The sequence below is a fragment of the Natrix helvetica genome, assembly GCF_964273705.1.
Source record: "Natrix helvetica genome assembly, chromosome: 5".
Classification (NCBI taxonomy): Eukaryota; Metazoa; Chordata; class Lepidosauria; order Squamata; family Natricidae; genus Natrix; species Natrix helvetica.
This window is the reverse complement of record NC_138551.1, coordinates 12,183,516-12,197,435: the sequence shown is the minus strand read 5'-3', so window position 1 is coordinate 12,197,435 and position 13,920 is coordinate 12,183,516.

The following is a 13,920-nucleotide window of genomic DNA, read 5'->3' as shown; positions in this document are numbered from 1 at the left end:
GTCATGTCTGACCCATCGCGACCCCATGGACAACGTTCCTCCAAGCCTTCCTGTCCTCTACCATCCTCTGGAGTCCATTTAAGCTCACTCCTACTGCTTCGGTGACTTCATCCAGCCATCTCACTCTCTGTCGTCCCCTTCTTCTTTTGCCCTCCATCTTTCCCAGCATTAGGCTCTTCTCCAGGGAGTCCTTCCTTCTCATTAGGTGGCCAAAGTATTTGAGTTTCATCTCCAGGATCTGACTTTCTAAAGAGCAGTCAGGGTTGATCTCCTCTAGGACTGACCGGTTTGATTGCCTTGCAGTTCAAGGTACTCACAGGAGTTCTTCTCCAGCACCATAGTTCAAAGGCCTCCATTCTTTGGCGCTCAGCCTTTCTTATGGTCCAACTTTCACAGCCATGCATTGCAACCGGGAATAAAATAATACACTGTTTTAAAAAACGATTAGGGAAGAAATTTTGTTAGGCATTAGGTTTCATTTAACTTAACAAAGTGTTTGCAGTCATAATTAAGATGTATATTAAGCCTGGCATCAATTAGACAAATTGATGTGAGTATCTGATTGGGTCCTAAGAGGGTTAGATTTCTCCCAGCTGTGAAAGAGATCATTTCAAAAGAGGAAAGGATAATTAGTAAATTAGCAGGTTCAGCTGAATGAATATGAGTGGGTTAGTTTTTGAACTTTGACAGTTTGAGGTTGATAACTGTGGCATGGAATTGCAGAGGAGAAATTTCCTTAGTTGCTGGAAAAACGATGTATGGAGAGAGACGGAGGGATATTTTGAACCATTTTCTCAATGTGTTCTGGGAACACCTTTCTTATGCTTTCAGTAAAGTTCTAATAAATGACTGTCTCCATTTTAAATGCAGAAGAAGTGCTGTGTGACAATTCACACAAGCATGCGGAAACTCACAACAGTTTTTACTGGATTGTAGCTTTTCAGAATACAAGGTATGGATTTATAATTATCCAGTCATTGAAGCAAGCTCTTCCTTCCTTCCTTTCTCCCTTTCTTTCTCCCTTCCTTCCTTTCTTCATCCCTCCCTCCCGCCCTCCCTTCTTTCTCTACACTATTAACGTTTGGCAACCATATTTGTGGTATATTAAACTGTTAGTACCCTAGTGGGTTTGAAGATCTGACAATTGTGAATGAGATGGAATGAGGTGGTTTTAGCCTCTTTTGAGTTCTGTTGTCTGGACTTTCTATCTTGTTCTCTCTTTTTTTTAGCCTTAACTATTTTTGTTGATTTTCTTTTTTTCCGATTGTGTTGAATTTTACTTTTTACATGACAGCCTCTGAGTTGGTCAGAGATGAGAGGTATCTGAATGGGATGAATGAAAAGAATTAAATTTATTAAATTAATCTTCCCACAAATGCAACAGACCTTTCCATCAAACTGACTACCACGTTCTTCGGCCTTCAAAAAGCTCCAGCGAAGAAATTTGCTCTAATCTATAATGTCTTCAGTTGGATTTACACATCACACTAAATCATGGTTTTAAACAGTGATTCATTGAATAAATCATGTTTGGTTGGAATCAAACCTCATACAAAAGCATAAATTATGGTTCACAAATTGTTGGTTTATGCAACATGCTAAGCCAGGAATGTCCACCTCTCTGAGCTGGGAGTCCCACCTTAAAAAGCTGGTGGCTGCAGAGCAAAAAAATTGTGTGTGTGTGTGTGTAATTAACATTAAATAATCTTCATATCATTTATCTCCAGTCATGTATTTAATAATTTTCTACTTTTCCCCCCATTAAAATTACAACTTTACTAAATAAGTAAATAAGATTCCTATCAGAGAAAGGTAATTAATGTAAAATGGAAGAAAAATTGTAAGTCTTACAATTTAATTAATCCCAAATACAAGATAAGGAAATGTAGTCATTGCCTGAGAATTTTAAGTCTGCTCATTTTACAGATATGAATCGTATGCCTGTGGTGTGTTTGATTTTTTTTTTAACTTACTATGTTGTGCAAACCATTTTAACTCCTGATCTGTGTTTTCATATTAGGCGTGAATCCAGCCAATTGACTCTTCATAAATCAAACTTCATAAAAATAAACCATAGCTTAATGCGACACATGATCCAGGCCTCAGCATTAAATTCCAAATATCAGTCCAAGCCATCTATGTCCCATGATTTTAGAACAAAAAAGAATTTCAGTAACACTCAGCAATTTTTAAAAAAAGAGAGAGAAATATACAGTTTTAAATATTAATTCTAAATAAATATGTGGAAATTAAAAGTAAGAAAAAATAGAAAGCTTTTTAATGGTTTGTTGATTAGAAACTAATATATCTCCTTCTTGAAGATAAATCCTTCAAATAGGCAGCAGCTGCTGGTAATTTGGTTCAAGTAATTGTACAGCCAATAAGTTGAAGTGCTTATTAAAAAAAAACTGCTTTCTTATCTGCTTGCAAGTTCAATTGAGTAATGCACTCTACATGCGGTCTGATGCTGGGTAAATTATAAACCTGATTTAAAAACACTCCATCCATAAGAGCTCCTATTTTGCTCATCCATAAATTTTTTACTTTCTTCATTACTAATGGCTTGCTGCAGCATATGGCATAATATCTATCAAATTAGGCTTTGAGGGCATCTTAGCTTGACACCCTGCTGGCTTGAAATGTATGCTTAATGTGAGCTGCAATGGCTTTAACCCCTTCTGCTTGCCCCCCTCCTCCTCGTGGGCTGCCTACAATCAAGGAGGTGGAAGTCCCTGCAATGGAATAAGATCTGCACAAGGCAACATGATCGCACATCTGCATTTTCCTTGTGTGCACACACTGTTCAGGGTTGCTGGGAGCAGGAAGAAACTAGTGGTATTCGAGGGTTGAGTCAAAGAAACATGATGATGACATTATGCATTTAGTCTTGTCTGACTCTTGGTGATTATGTGGGCCAGGTCTCTCCACATCTTCCGATCTGTTAACCAGGAATGTTAATATTTCAATTGACAGTCTTGAGAAAGCATAAATGCTGATGGCACCGTTGCCTCTGAAGGCCTTCAAGGTCATAGGAAGTCCCCAATGTCCCTGAGATGATACTTAATGTCCTTGGAAGATCTCCAAAGGAAACTTCTATCAGCACAAATACAACACAAATATAAAAAGGCAACATTAAAAATAAAAATATGGTTTTCTGCCTGGATGGTTTTCTGTAATGAGCCGAAGGACAGAAAGAGGGAGTAGTGAGCTTCCTCCCATATTTGGGCATACCAGGGGTTGTAACACACATACATACATACATACATACATACATACATACATACATACATACTACAGAATAATTATGGAAGCCATCAAAATAGAGAAACACCCCCACAACATGAATAAATGTGATGATACCTCCCGCCTACCAAACTTCTGGAAACCAGCCCTAGTCAACAAACAAACCCCACCCACCACCCAGGCCATTACAATACAAAATAACAATGCACACACAGCCAGCACCAATCAGCACCAATCTACCAATCATGGTACAACCACACAACCAATCATTCCACTTACTGAAACAAAGCCAGCACTCCATACCCCACCCCACCAAGATTTACAGAAAGACAGCAGCTCTGATCACACTTTAAGCCAAAAGCACCAGCCTGAAAATGGCGAGTGAGACCTCGCTGAAACGTTGCCAAGACAATCTCAATCTTACACGGAAAAAGACCCGAATACAACAAAACAAGCACACCTACACCTGTGAAAATCTACGAACACACACACACACACCACACACACACACACACACACACACACACAATGATTGAAATAATGTATCTGCCACTTTAAATGCTCAAGTGAGATGTGATTGGATGCTGTTGCTTTAATCAGCCATAAGAGGGAGTAGGAACTACTACTGTTTGTTCCTGGTTATTCCTGTATGTTCTCCGTGCTTGTTATTGGGGTTGAATACTGTATATTGGATGGTGGCTACTCTGTATGTTAGTTACCTGTCTACATGGTGAATTGTGAGTTGAGCATCTGTAAACCAACGTGTTGTATCTTAGACTGTGTATATAATTCAAGACTACTTATCGCTTGTTTTGGAGAATGTTTATCCTACTTTATTTTTGTTAATGCAAGTAAAGTTATCCTTGTTTTAACTTCGGCGGATGTGATTGATAGCGTGGCTATTCAGCGGAACATTCCTTGCTACCTTCTGATACTCAACTCTAGTCTCCAAAAGGAGATATACTTAACAAAGTATGCATTTTGTTATTGTTAATTGTAAAGTCATGTCTGACAACGTTCCTCCAAGCCTTCCTGTCCTCTACCATCCTCTGGAGTCCATTTAAGCTCACGCCGACTGCTTCAGTGACTCCATCCAGCCACCTCATTCTCTTTCGTCCCCTTCTTCTTTTGCCCTCAACTTTCCCAGCATGAGGCTCTTCTCCAGTGAGTCCTTCCTTCTCATTAGGTGGCCAAAGTATTTGAGTTTCATTTTCAGGATGTGGCCTTCTAAAGAGCAGACAGGGTTGATCTCTAGGACTGACCAGATTGATTTCCTTGCAGTCCAAGGGACTCACAGGAGTCTTCTCCAGCACCATAGTTCAAAGGCATCAATTCTTTGGCGCTCAGCCTTTCTTATGGTCCAACTTTCACAACCATGCACTGCAACTGGGAAAACCATAGCCTTGACTATACACACTTTTGTTGTCAGGGTGATGTCTCTGTTTTTTAGTATGCTGTCTAGATTTCCCATAGCTTTTGCCAAGTGAAACCTATCACAATGTTTGATTAAGTAATGTTAGTAGGTAAGAATAGGGGAATGCTGCAAATAGAATACCTATTTCATAACTCATCTGATTAGCACCCTAGTTAAGTTTGTGCTAGGTGGCATGGCAGTTAAGGGGATAGAATCCATAGCTGGTTGGAAAATGGCTGCTTATTAATAATTCCTATTTTAATTTAGAATGAGATATCAAGTGAGGTGCCATAAGGTTTCATCTTTAGGCATTATACTCTTCATTTTTCTGTGGACTTCGATGAAGAGGTGGAAGGAATGCTTGTCAAATATACAAGGCACACATGGTTATTTAGCTTATCATACTAGAAGAAAAATCATGTTCAAAATGAATCAAGAGTTAGCATCAGCAATGGTTGCTTCTACGGATGAGGAACCAGGTATGGTTGTAAGTCATGGTGATCATTAGGTAGTTACTACGTGACTGAGGGGGACGTGGTAGCTCAGTGGCTAAGACACTGAGCTTTTTGATCAGAAAGGTTGGCAGTTCAGTGGTTCGAATCCCTAGCGCCGCGTAACGGAGTGAGCTCCCGTTACTTGTTCCACCTTCTGCCAACCTAGCAGTTTGAAAGCATGTAAAAAATGCAAGTAGAAAAATAGGAACCACCTTTGGTGGGAAGGTAACAGTGTTCCGTGTGCCTTTGGCGTTTAGTCATGCCAGTCACATGACCACAGAGACGTCTTCGGACAGCGCTGGCTCTTCAGCTTTGAAATGGAAATGAGCATTGCCCCCTAGAGTCGGGAACGACTAGCACATATGTGCGTGGGGAACCTTTACCTTTACATGACTGATCCCAACGTTATGAACTTTATTGAGGTGATTGTTAAGCAAATACCAGGGTTGTTAACAAGTCAGTTTTCCCCAGGGTTCTGGATTCTGCTAGAAAATGGAAGTAAATGGTGGAAACTGGCAAAAAATGCCAAAAATCACAGTCACATGACCACAGACTGCTGCAAACAGCTATAAATGTGCACTGTTCACCAAAATACAATCACCTGATCACTATAATGTCAATATTTCTTTGCTGGCTGGGGAATTCTTGGAATTGATGTCCATATAGCCTAGATAACCAAGACTGAGAAACACTGGTCTAGATCAGAGGAGGGCAATTAATTTGCCCAAGGAGCCACATGAGAAATTGGAATTGTTGTGGAGTATTGCTGTCACTATCCCTCCTCCTGATGCCGCCCCAATCCCAACTCTGCTGCTCTGTTATCCCAAACAAATACCATCCTGTAGAATATTGGTCGAAGAAGGAGGCAGGACGTGTTCTGAGGGAAACTGCAATTGCTTTTATTAACGTAACAACCAACTATGTACAAGCAAAGGGACAGCTCTCTCCTGCCTGACAGCTATTTATGCGGAGCTGTCAGGCAGGCTAACCAATCAGCTGTCCTTGACAGCCCGCGCTCAGCCAAGCCGCGTCTTAGCCAATCAGGCGCGGCTTGGCTGTTGCTGGCTGCCAGGACAGAACACATCCCATCTCCTGCTACCATTATGTGACAAACTGGGTGCCCTTTACATTAATCTAGAACAGGAGGTGACAAGCACAAGGCCCATGGGCCGGATCCATCCCCCAATGTAGTTGGATCCAGCCCGATATGCAGGCCAGATATGGCTTGCAGATCACAAAATACCTAGGTATAGAATAGAATAGAATAGAATAGAATAGAATAGAATAGAATAGAATAGAATAACAGAGTTGGAAGGGACCTTGGAGGTCTTCTACTCCAACCCCCTGCTTAGGCAGGAAACCCTACACCATTGCATCTAAATAAATAGTTTCTTCTAAGGTTCTCATCAGCTGTAGACAGACACTTACTCAACAATCAATGGAAAATTTGAAGAACTGATTAGTAGTTGTCAGAATTATTGGGTTCAAGTAGCTTGCTTTGCCTTCTTCCAGGATATTTTTTTTTCAACTTGCCTGTCTGATCTTTTTTGGATGTCTCAAATCCATCCACCAACCAATCTTTCTTACCTTCTTGAGGTCTACAGCACATGAATGTTGGGGATATAATTGCACTCTCAGTGCTCTTATTTAACCATCTTAATTCCTGGAAGGGTATTTTTTAGATCAGGGGTGTCAAACTCAATTTCATTGAGGGCTGCATCAGGGCTGTGGTTGACCTCAGGGGCTGAGCGGGCACGGCTGACTGGGTGGGTGTGGCTGACTAGGTGGGTGTGGCCAAATTGACGCCACTCACTGGGTGTGGCTGACTGGGTGGGTGTGGCTGACTGGGTGGGTGTGGCCAGCTTGACTCCCCAAACTGCTGGGATGTCTTTGCACTGGGTAGACCAGGCCGAAGTCATGCTGGCCAGATGTTTTCTCTTTATATTGGGTAGACTGGCCCGAAGCCGCATGGACTGGCTACTTACATTTTCCAGGGCGGCCCCACGGGCTGGATCCAACTACATTGGGGGATGGATCCGGCCCATGGGCCTTGTGCTTGACACCTCCTGTTCTAGATGAATGTAAAGGGGAAGAATTTTACCAAGATTAAAAGTAGTTTGATAGAATTCATTAGAAAGGGAATTGTTGATTTACCTTTTGCAAAATAGCAGCACAGAATCAGAGAAGAGTAGATTTGTAATGTTTCACAGCCAATTCTTTGCAGGAAAGAACTTACTAAAAAATCCATGAGACGTGATTATCTGCAACCTCATTTAAACAGAGACTGGAGAACCTAGAAACTCTTCAGTATGGATTTTTACTCTAAAATAGCTGGCCCAAGTGACCCTTTCCAACTCTGATTCTATTCCATGTTTCTACAATAATTTGTGTTTGTTTGTTTGTTTGTTTGTTTGTTCGTTCGTTCATTCATTCATTCATTCATTCATTCATTCATTCATTCATTCATTCATTCCTATAGCTATTACTATTTCAAACAAGTGACTCTGGATGGTGTACAATCATAAAACAATGAAAAACATAATACAAATGAAATCATACAAATTTAACTAAAAATTAAATGTAAAAATTTAAATGCAAATATAGTCAGAAAAGGGCCTTCCCACCTATGGGGTCCCAGTCAGGTCTTCACTGACTTAGAACCATCTAACAGGAATTATCCTCAACTCTAAAAGGCAGAGGGTTGGACTAGAAGACCTCCAAGGTCCCTTCCAACTCTACTATTGTATTGTATTATTAAAATGGACTAGAGCAGAGTCTCCAAACTTGGCCAGTTTAAGACTTATGGACTTCAACTCCCAGAATTCCCCATCCAGCCATGCTGTTGAAGTTGAGTTGGAGACTCCTGTTCTAGAGGGCAGGGGCTACAGCAGAGAAGGGAGATCTCCTAATACCCATTGGCCAGTGGTGGGTTTCAAATTTTTTTAGAACCTCTTCTGTAGGTGTGGCCTGCTTTGTGGGAGTGGCTTGCCAGCCATGTGACCGGGTGGGAGTGGCTTGGCAGTCATGTGACTGGATGAGCGTGGCCAACTTGTAAAATGTGGTGAAACTCACTTAACAACACTCTTGCTTAGCAACCAAAATGTTGGCTCAGAAACTCTGGCATTTGAAGCACGCAAGTCTTTAAGCTGTCAAGTTACAAGGCCCTTGTACCCCTAACCCTTTAGAAAAAAAACCCCAGGGGTGTTCAAACTTGACAGCTTTAAGACTTGTGGACTTCAACTCCCAGAATTCCTCCTCCAGTCATGTTGGCTCAGGAACTCTGGCATTTGAAGCACGCAAGTCTTAAAGCTGTCAAGTTACAAGACCCTTGCACCCCTAACCCTTTAGAAAAAAAAACCCAGGGATGTTCAAACTTGACAGCTTTAAGACTTTAAGGTTTAGATAGGACTCTTAGAGGCGGGCGGGGTGATTGGTAAGCCAGCCAATCAGTGAGCGGCGGGTGGGGCAAGCGTAGTGCGGACAGGCAGGGGGGTGGAACTGGTTCTAAACGGCACGGTAGATTTGTGGAACCTTTTCTATGGAACAGGTTAGAATTGGCAGGAACCCACCCCTGCCATCAGCCATCATTTCTTGGCTGATGGGACGCAGAGCATGCCCAAACTGCTAGACTGAATTGAATGTGTAGAAACCATTGGGAGAAGATGGTCTCTTAGGTGACTCAGTCCCAAGCCATGAAGGACTTTAAACCAGCACCTTGAATTGCAGCCAGAAACACACAGGCAACCAATGCAGGTCACGTAAGTAGCGTTTCATGTGCTGAATATTGACATTTACTATCCATTTTGACCTATTTGAAGCTTCTGAATGCTCATCAAGCACATTTAGAGCACATTGCAGTAATCCTATTTTGATTCCCTACCTTTTTTTCTATTGGCAGGACTGTCATGTTTTAACAGCTATGCAGTAGATATCCTAGTTCTTTAGTGAGAGAAAATTATGTGTAATTTTTATAGATTGGTGATAGGATATATACAGTAGATGGAGAGCGGATAGATAGATGATAGATAGATAGATAGATAGATAGATAGATAGATAGATAGATAGATAGATGATAGATAGATAGATAGATAGATAGATAGATAGATAGATAGATGAATTTATTACAGTCTCAAACCAGAGTTAAAAATAAAACCTGTTAAAAATACAAATAAAAACACAAAACAGCATAAGTATATTACAATTGGTGTTGTATTCATTGTTGGGCAGTCAAGATTTCTAGTTTTACAGACAGTATAACAGAATTTGGCTACGTTTAAGAGAACTAAATCATAGTAATAACTTGATAACAATTGTATTGTATATTTTAAAAGATCAGAATTTCCAGATGTTTTTATGCAGTGAGGCATTATTTGGAGACATATACAGCAATTATTTATCAGTTCCACTAGTTAGATCATAAAAAAAAAACCCTCACCACCACAGGAAGGAACACATTTTAAAATTATTTTCACTATCACTATTTTCACTATTGATTAGGGGACTGGAAGCTAAAATATATGAAGAACAACCGTTGCAGGAACTGGGTATGTCTAGTTTAATGAAAAGAAGGACTAGGGGAGATATAATAGCAGTGTTCCAGTATCTCAGGGGTTGCCACAAAGAAGAGGGAGTCAAACTATTCTCCAAGGCAACTGAGGGTAGAACAAGAAGCAATGGGTGGAAACTAATCAAGGAGAGAAGCAACTTAGAACTAAGGAGAAATCTCCTGACAGTTAGAGCAATTAATCAGTGGAATAGCTTGCCTCCAGAAGTTGTGAATGCCCCAACACTGGAAGTCTTTAAGAAGATGTTGGATAGCCATCTGTCTGAAACGGTATAGGATTTGGACTAGGGGGTTGGACTAGAAGACCTCCAAGGTCCCTTCCAACTCTGTTAGTTCTGTTCTGTTCTATTCCGTTCCATTCCACTCCATTCCATTCAATTCCATCCTATCTTTGAATTAGGACAATAAAACATAAAGGACAACTGCTTCCAGGATGTAAAAATCAGAACCATTAGATCAGGGGTCTTCAACCCCTGGGCCACCTCCCACTACCGGCTCGTGGCCTATTTGGGACCATACCGTACGAGTGGCAGGCCAATGCACACGTGTGTGCACACAGCTCAACTTAGCGCAAGTCAAGCTTCATGTGCATGTTTGCTGGCCCACAGTTCGTGTAAGCTGAGCTGTGCGAATGTGCGGGCTGGCCCACTGTTCACGCGGCCCAGTTGCCCTGTCCCTCCCCCTCCCCCAGGCCGCCAAGCTACAAAGCTTGGCGACCGCTACATTAGAGGGCCCCATTTTCTTTATCTCTTTGCTGCCTCCTACTGGCCACCTGGATGTTTTGCAACCCAAATTGCTTACCTCTAAAAAACAGCCTATGGAATTTTGGGGAGAGGAGTGTAAGAATGGGTACAATGATTGTTATGATTATTTTCTTTCCCCAAAGCCGTCTTGAAGAGGAACCAGCAGGTCAGTTGAAGGTCTCAGGCTCTATCCATGCCAGCCTTGAGATGCACAAAATCGCAGCCTCTCCTTCTGACTCTGTCTCTTTAAAAGAAAGCTGGGGGAGAGAGAGAGAGAGAGAGAGAGAGAGAGAGAGAGAGAGAGAGAGAGAGAGAAAAGAGAGATTAAAAAAATGGGTGTCGAAATCAATACAAACCAATAATAACTTCACATGTACGGAGCACCCTGAATGGCTCTCCAAAATATTGAGACACTTCCAAGTACATTTTAGTGGAGCTGATATTTATCAAAAGTCATTTGCTCCCCAAGAGATGCTTGCCTTTCATTGTACCCCTGTCACAAGTGACCACGATGTATGACAGACAATTACAACATCTGTCATTAGCAACCTTATAATCAACACCATTATTCAACGATTGGTGCAATAAACTGACTCCCGTTACTGTTTATCAGATATCAAGTCAGTTCTGGCTATTTTCACATTTCTCTGTCTCTAGCCAACTCTCCGTCACCCCACGCACAGTATGGGGCAGCCGCTGCTTTTTAATAGGCAGTCTGAAACAAGCCCCATTTTCACATCTCTTACAGAACTGCAGAGGCGAAGAAAAAGCAAACCAATTATATGTATACATTGTGCCTTCTCCTCTGAGTGTTTCGGTGTGTGTGTAACTCTCTCTGTGTGTGCAGTCTCTTAAAACCTCTCACGGGGCGAGGGAAGGAGAGAAAATAGCAGCTTTTACTACCAGAGATAAGAACCTTTCTATTTAGTCTTCAGCGTGAAGAAGAAGAAGGGGGAAAAATGTCTCCTGTTTAAATATTCATGTAAGGAGTGAATAAAATGTTGATATACGGGATTAGTCACAGTCTCTGCAACATAGCATAGGTTCGCTCGGGAGGATACAGAAGGAAAAAGAATTCACTCATTTAGAACCTCCTCTCCTGCAGAAAATGAATGGTAGAACAATAATTTTTTAAAAAAACAAAAGATGGGGGGGGGGGGCACGAGGGATGTTCTTTTACTAGTTTATGAAAAAGCAGAAACCAGCTAACTTTTTCCCCCCTCTCTCTTTTAAGACTTGAGGGAAGATTTCTTAGGAATCCCCTGAAGCAATTTATAAATTAAAAGCCAAGCCAAGCACTTTGAATTATTATTTTGCGGAGGTTCACGCTTCAAAAAACAAACATCTCAATTTAGGGGAAGGCTTCTCTTCTTCTGATCGCTGATGTTAGCGAGCAGGCTAGAGAGCAGTTGCCCAGGGATTGCACGAACCAAAGATACCAACTTAGCAATTGTAAGGGATTTTTCTCTATCTCTGTTCATTCAGGTGGCTCAGTGGCTAAGATGCTGTTGCTAAGAAAGGTCGGCTGTTGGCAGTTCGAATCCCTAGCTCCGCGTAACGGAGTGAGCTCCCGTTACTTGTCCCAGCTTCTGCCAACCTAGCAGTTCGAAAGCATGTAAAAATGCAAGTAGAAAAGTAGGGACCACCTTTGGTGAGATGGTAACAGCATTCCGTGCGCCTTTGGCATTTAGTCCTGCCGGCCACATGACCATAGAGACCGCACTGGCTCTTCGGCTTTGAAACAGAGATGAGCACCGCCCCTAGAGTTGGGAACGACTAGCACATATGTGTGAGGGGAACCTTTACCTTTATTTATTCAGGGTAAGCATCAACGAAGGGCTATATCAGGAGTGTTCAACCTTGGGGATGTGAAGACTTGTGGACTTCAACTCCCAGAATTCTGGGAGTTGGTTGGGGAATTCTGGGAGTTGAAGTCCACAAGCCTTAATGTTGCCAAGATTGGACATTCCTGGTTTCTATGGTCTGGGTTACAAGAAAATCAGAAAAAAACTCTTTGGTGCCATCTAGAGGTTGTATAGGATTTTGCAGACCAGACTTAGTAACTTTAATGTTAGCCACAGTGTCCTTTATATCAGAGGCCCACAACCTTTTGGGCACTGGGGACTGGTTCCATGGAGACAGATTTTTCCACGGACTGGAGGGGGCATGGTTTCCCATGTTGCCTGAATCCTACAGATGGGCTTTGCTTGTTTGCGCGGCCCAGTTTCTGGCATGCTGTGGACTAGTGTCAGTCCATGGACAAGGGGGTTGAGGACCCTTGCTTTATGTCATTTATTCATTTAGCCATGAATAATTGACACCCAATTTAAATGTACACCTACCTTACAAAATGAAACTTTAGATGATGTAGAACCATAAAAATTGACTATACCCCTCCACCAATCATTCTGCTCTTCCTTTTAATGACCTTACAATCCCTTGCGGGGTGGAGACAAGGCAACTGGAAGTGAGTGTTTACTGGCCAGATGCCTTTCCTGCTGCCAATGCAGAGGTTTTTTTCAGCAGACACTGTATATTCGCAGCGTGCCTGGAGAGAAATATCTGCCTCTACCTAGGATTGAACTCACAGCCTCCTGATTATGAGGTGAGAGCTCCACCTCTAGGCTACCGCACCACTCTTCCACCACTTTCTTCGATGAGTAGTTTAATTCCAGACAGTGATATCATTATCCATCTGGATGATGAATCTCAGTAGATGAGATATTAACTCTGGAAGGCCTCGAGCAATTTCAACCAAACTTGGTACACAGATGTATTACCCTGTGGAGAAAAATATTGGCGGGGGGGGGGGGGGGTTAAGACACCCCTAAAATGCATCGGGTTTAAGATACAGCCTGTTAAGATATAGCCTGTTGTGCCTTAAAATGGCTTCTATTGTACTGCCGTAAAATGGCTTCTACTGTGCAGCACAGTGGAATTGCTGTGGTAAGGGCTTCACAGTACTCCACAAGGGGGCTCCCTCTGGTAAGGGAAAAAATCCAACATTAGAAATTACGTTTGGTCCGGACATTTCCCCCCTATAAATAAATACTCGGGCAACGCTGGATAATTGGCTAGTAACAAATGAAACAAACAAAATGTTTTAAAACTTAGGATATTTATGTAGTTATGTACCAAGCACATCTAAATTTGTATTAAAGTAACCGAAATATCTTTACAATCCTCAAGGAATGTCACAACTTTTCAGCGTCCCTAATGTTTGGAAATGGAAAGTTGAAAAATTTGACATGCCCTAACACGCGTGGTGTGGTGGCCAAAACCTGCCTCGCCTCAAGTAACCAAATCGCTTTGAAAATACAACACAAATCCATTAAGCATGCAAATGAGTACAGCCTATGCAGGGCTTCTGGCAAAGCATTGACAGTTTGCTGAGCAGCTCTGAACCAACTTGAACCACAGTTAAGAAACCTTTGGCCTACCACCTCTCTCCTGGGAAAATGA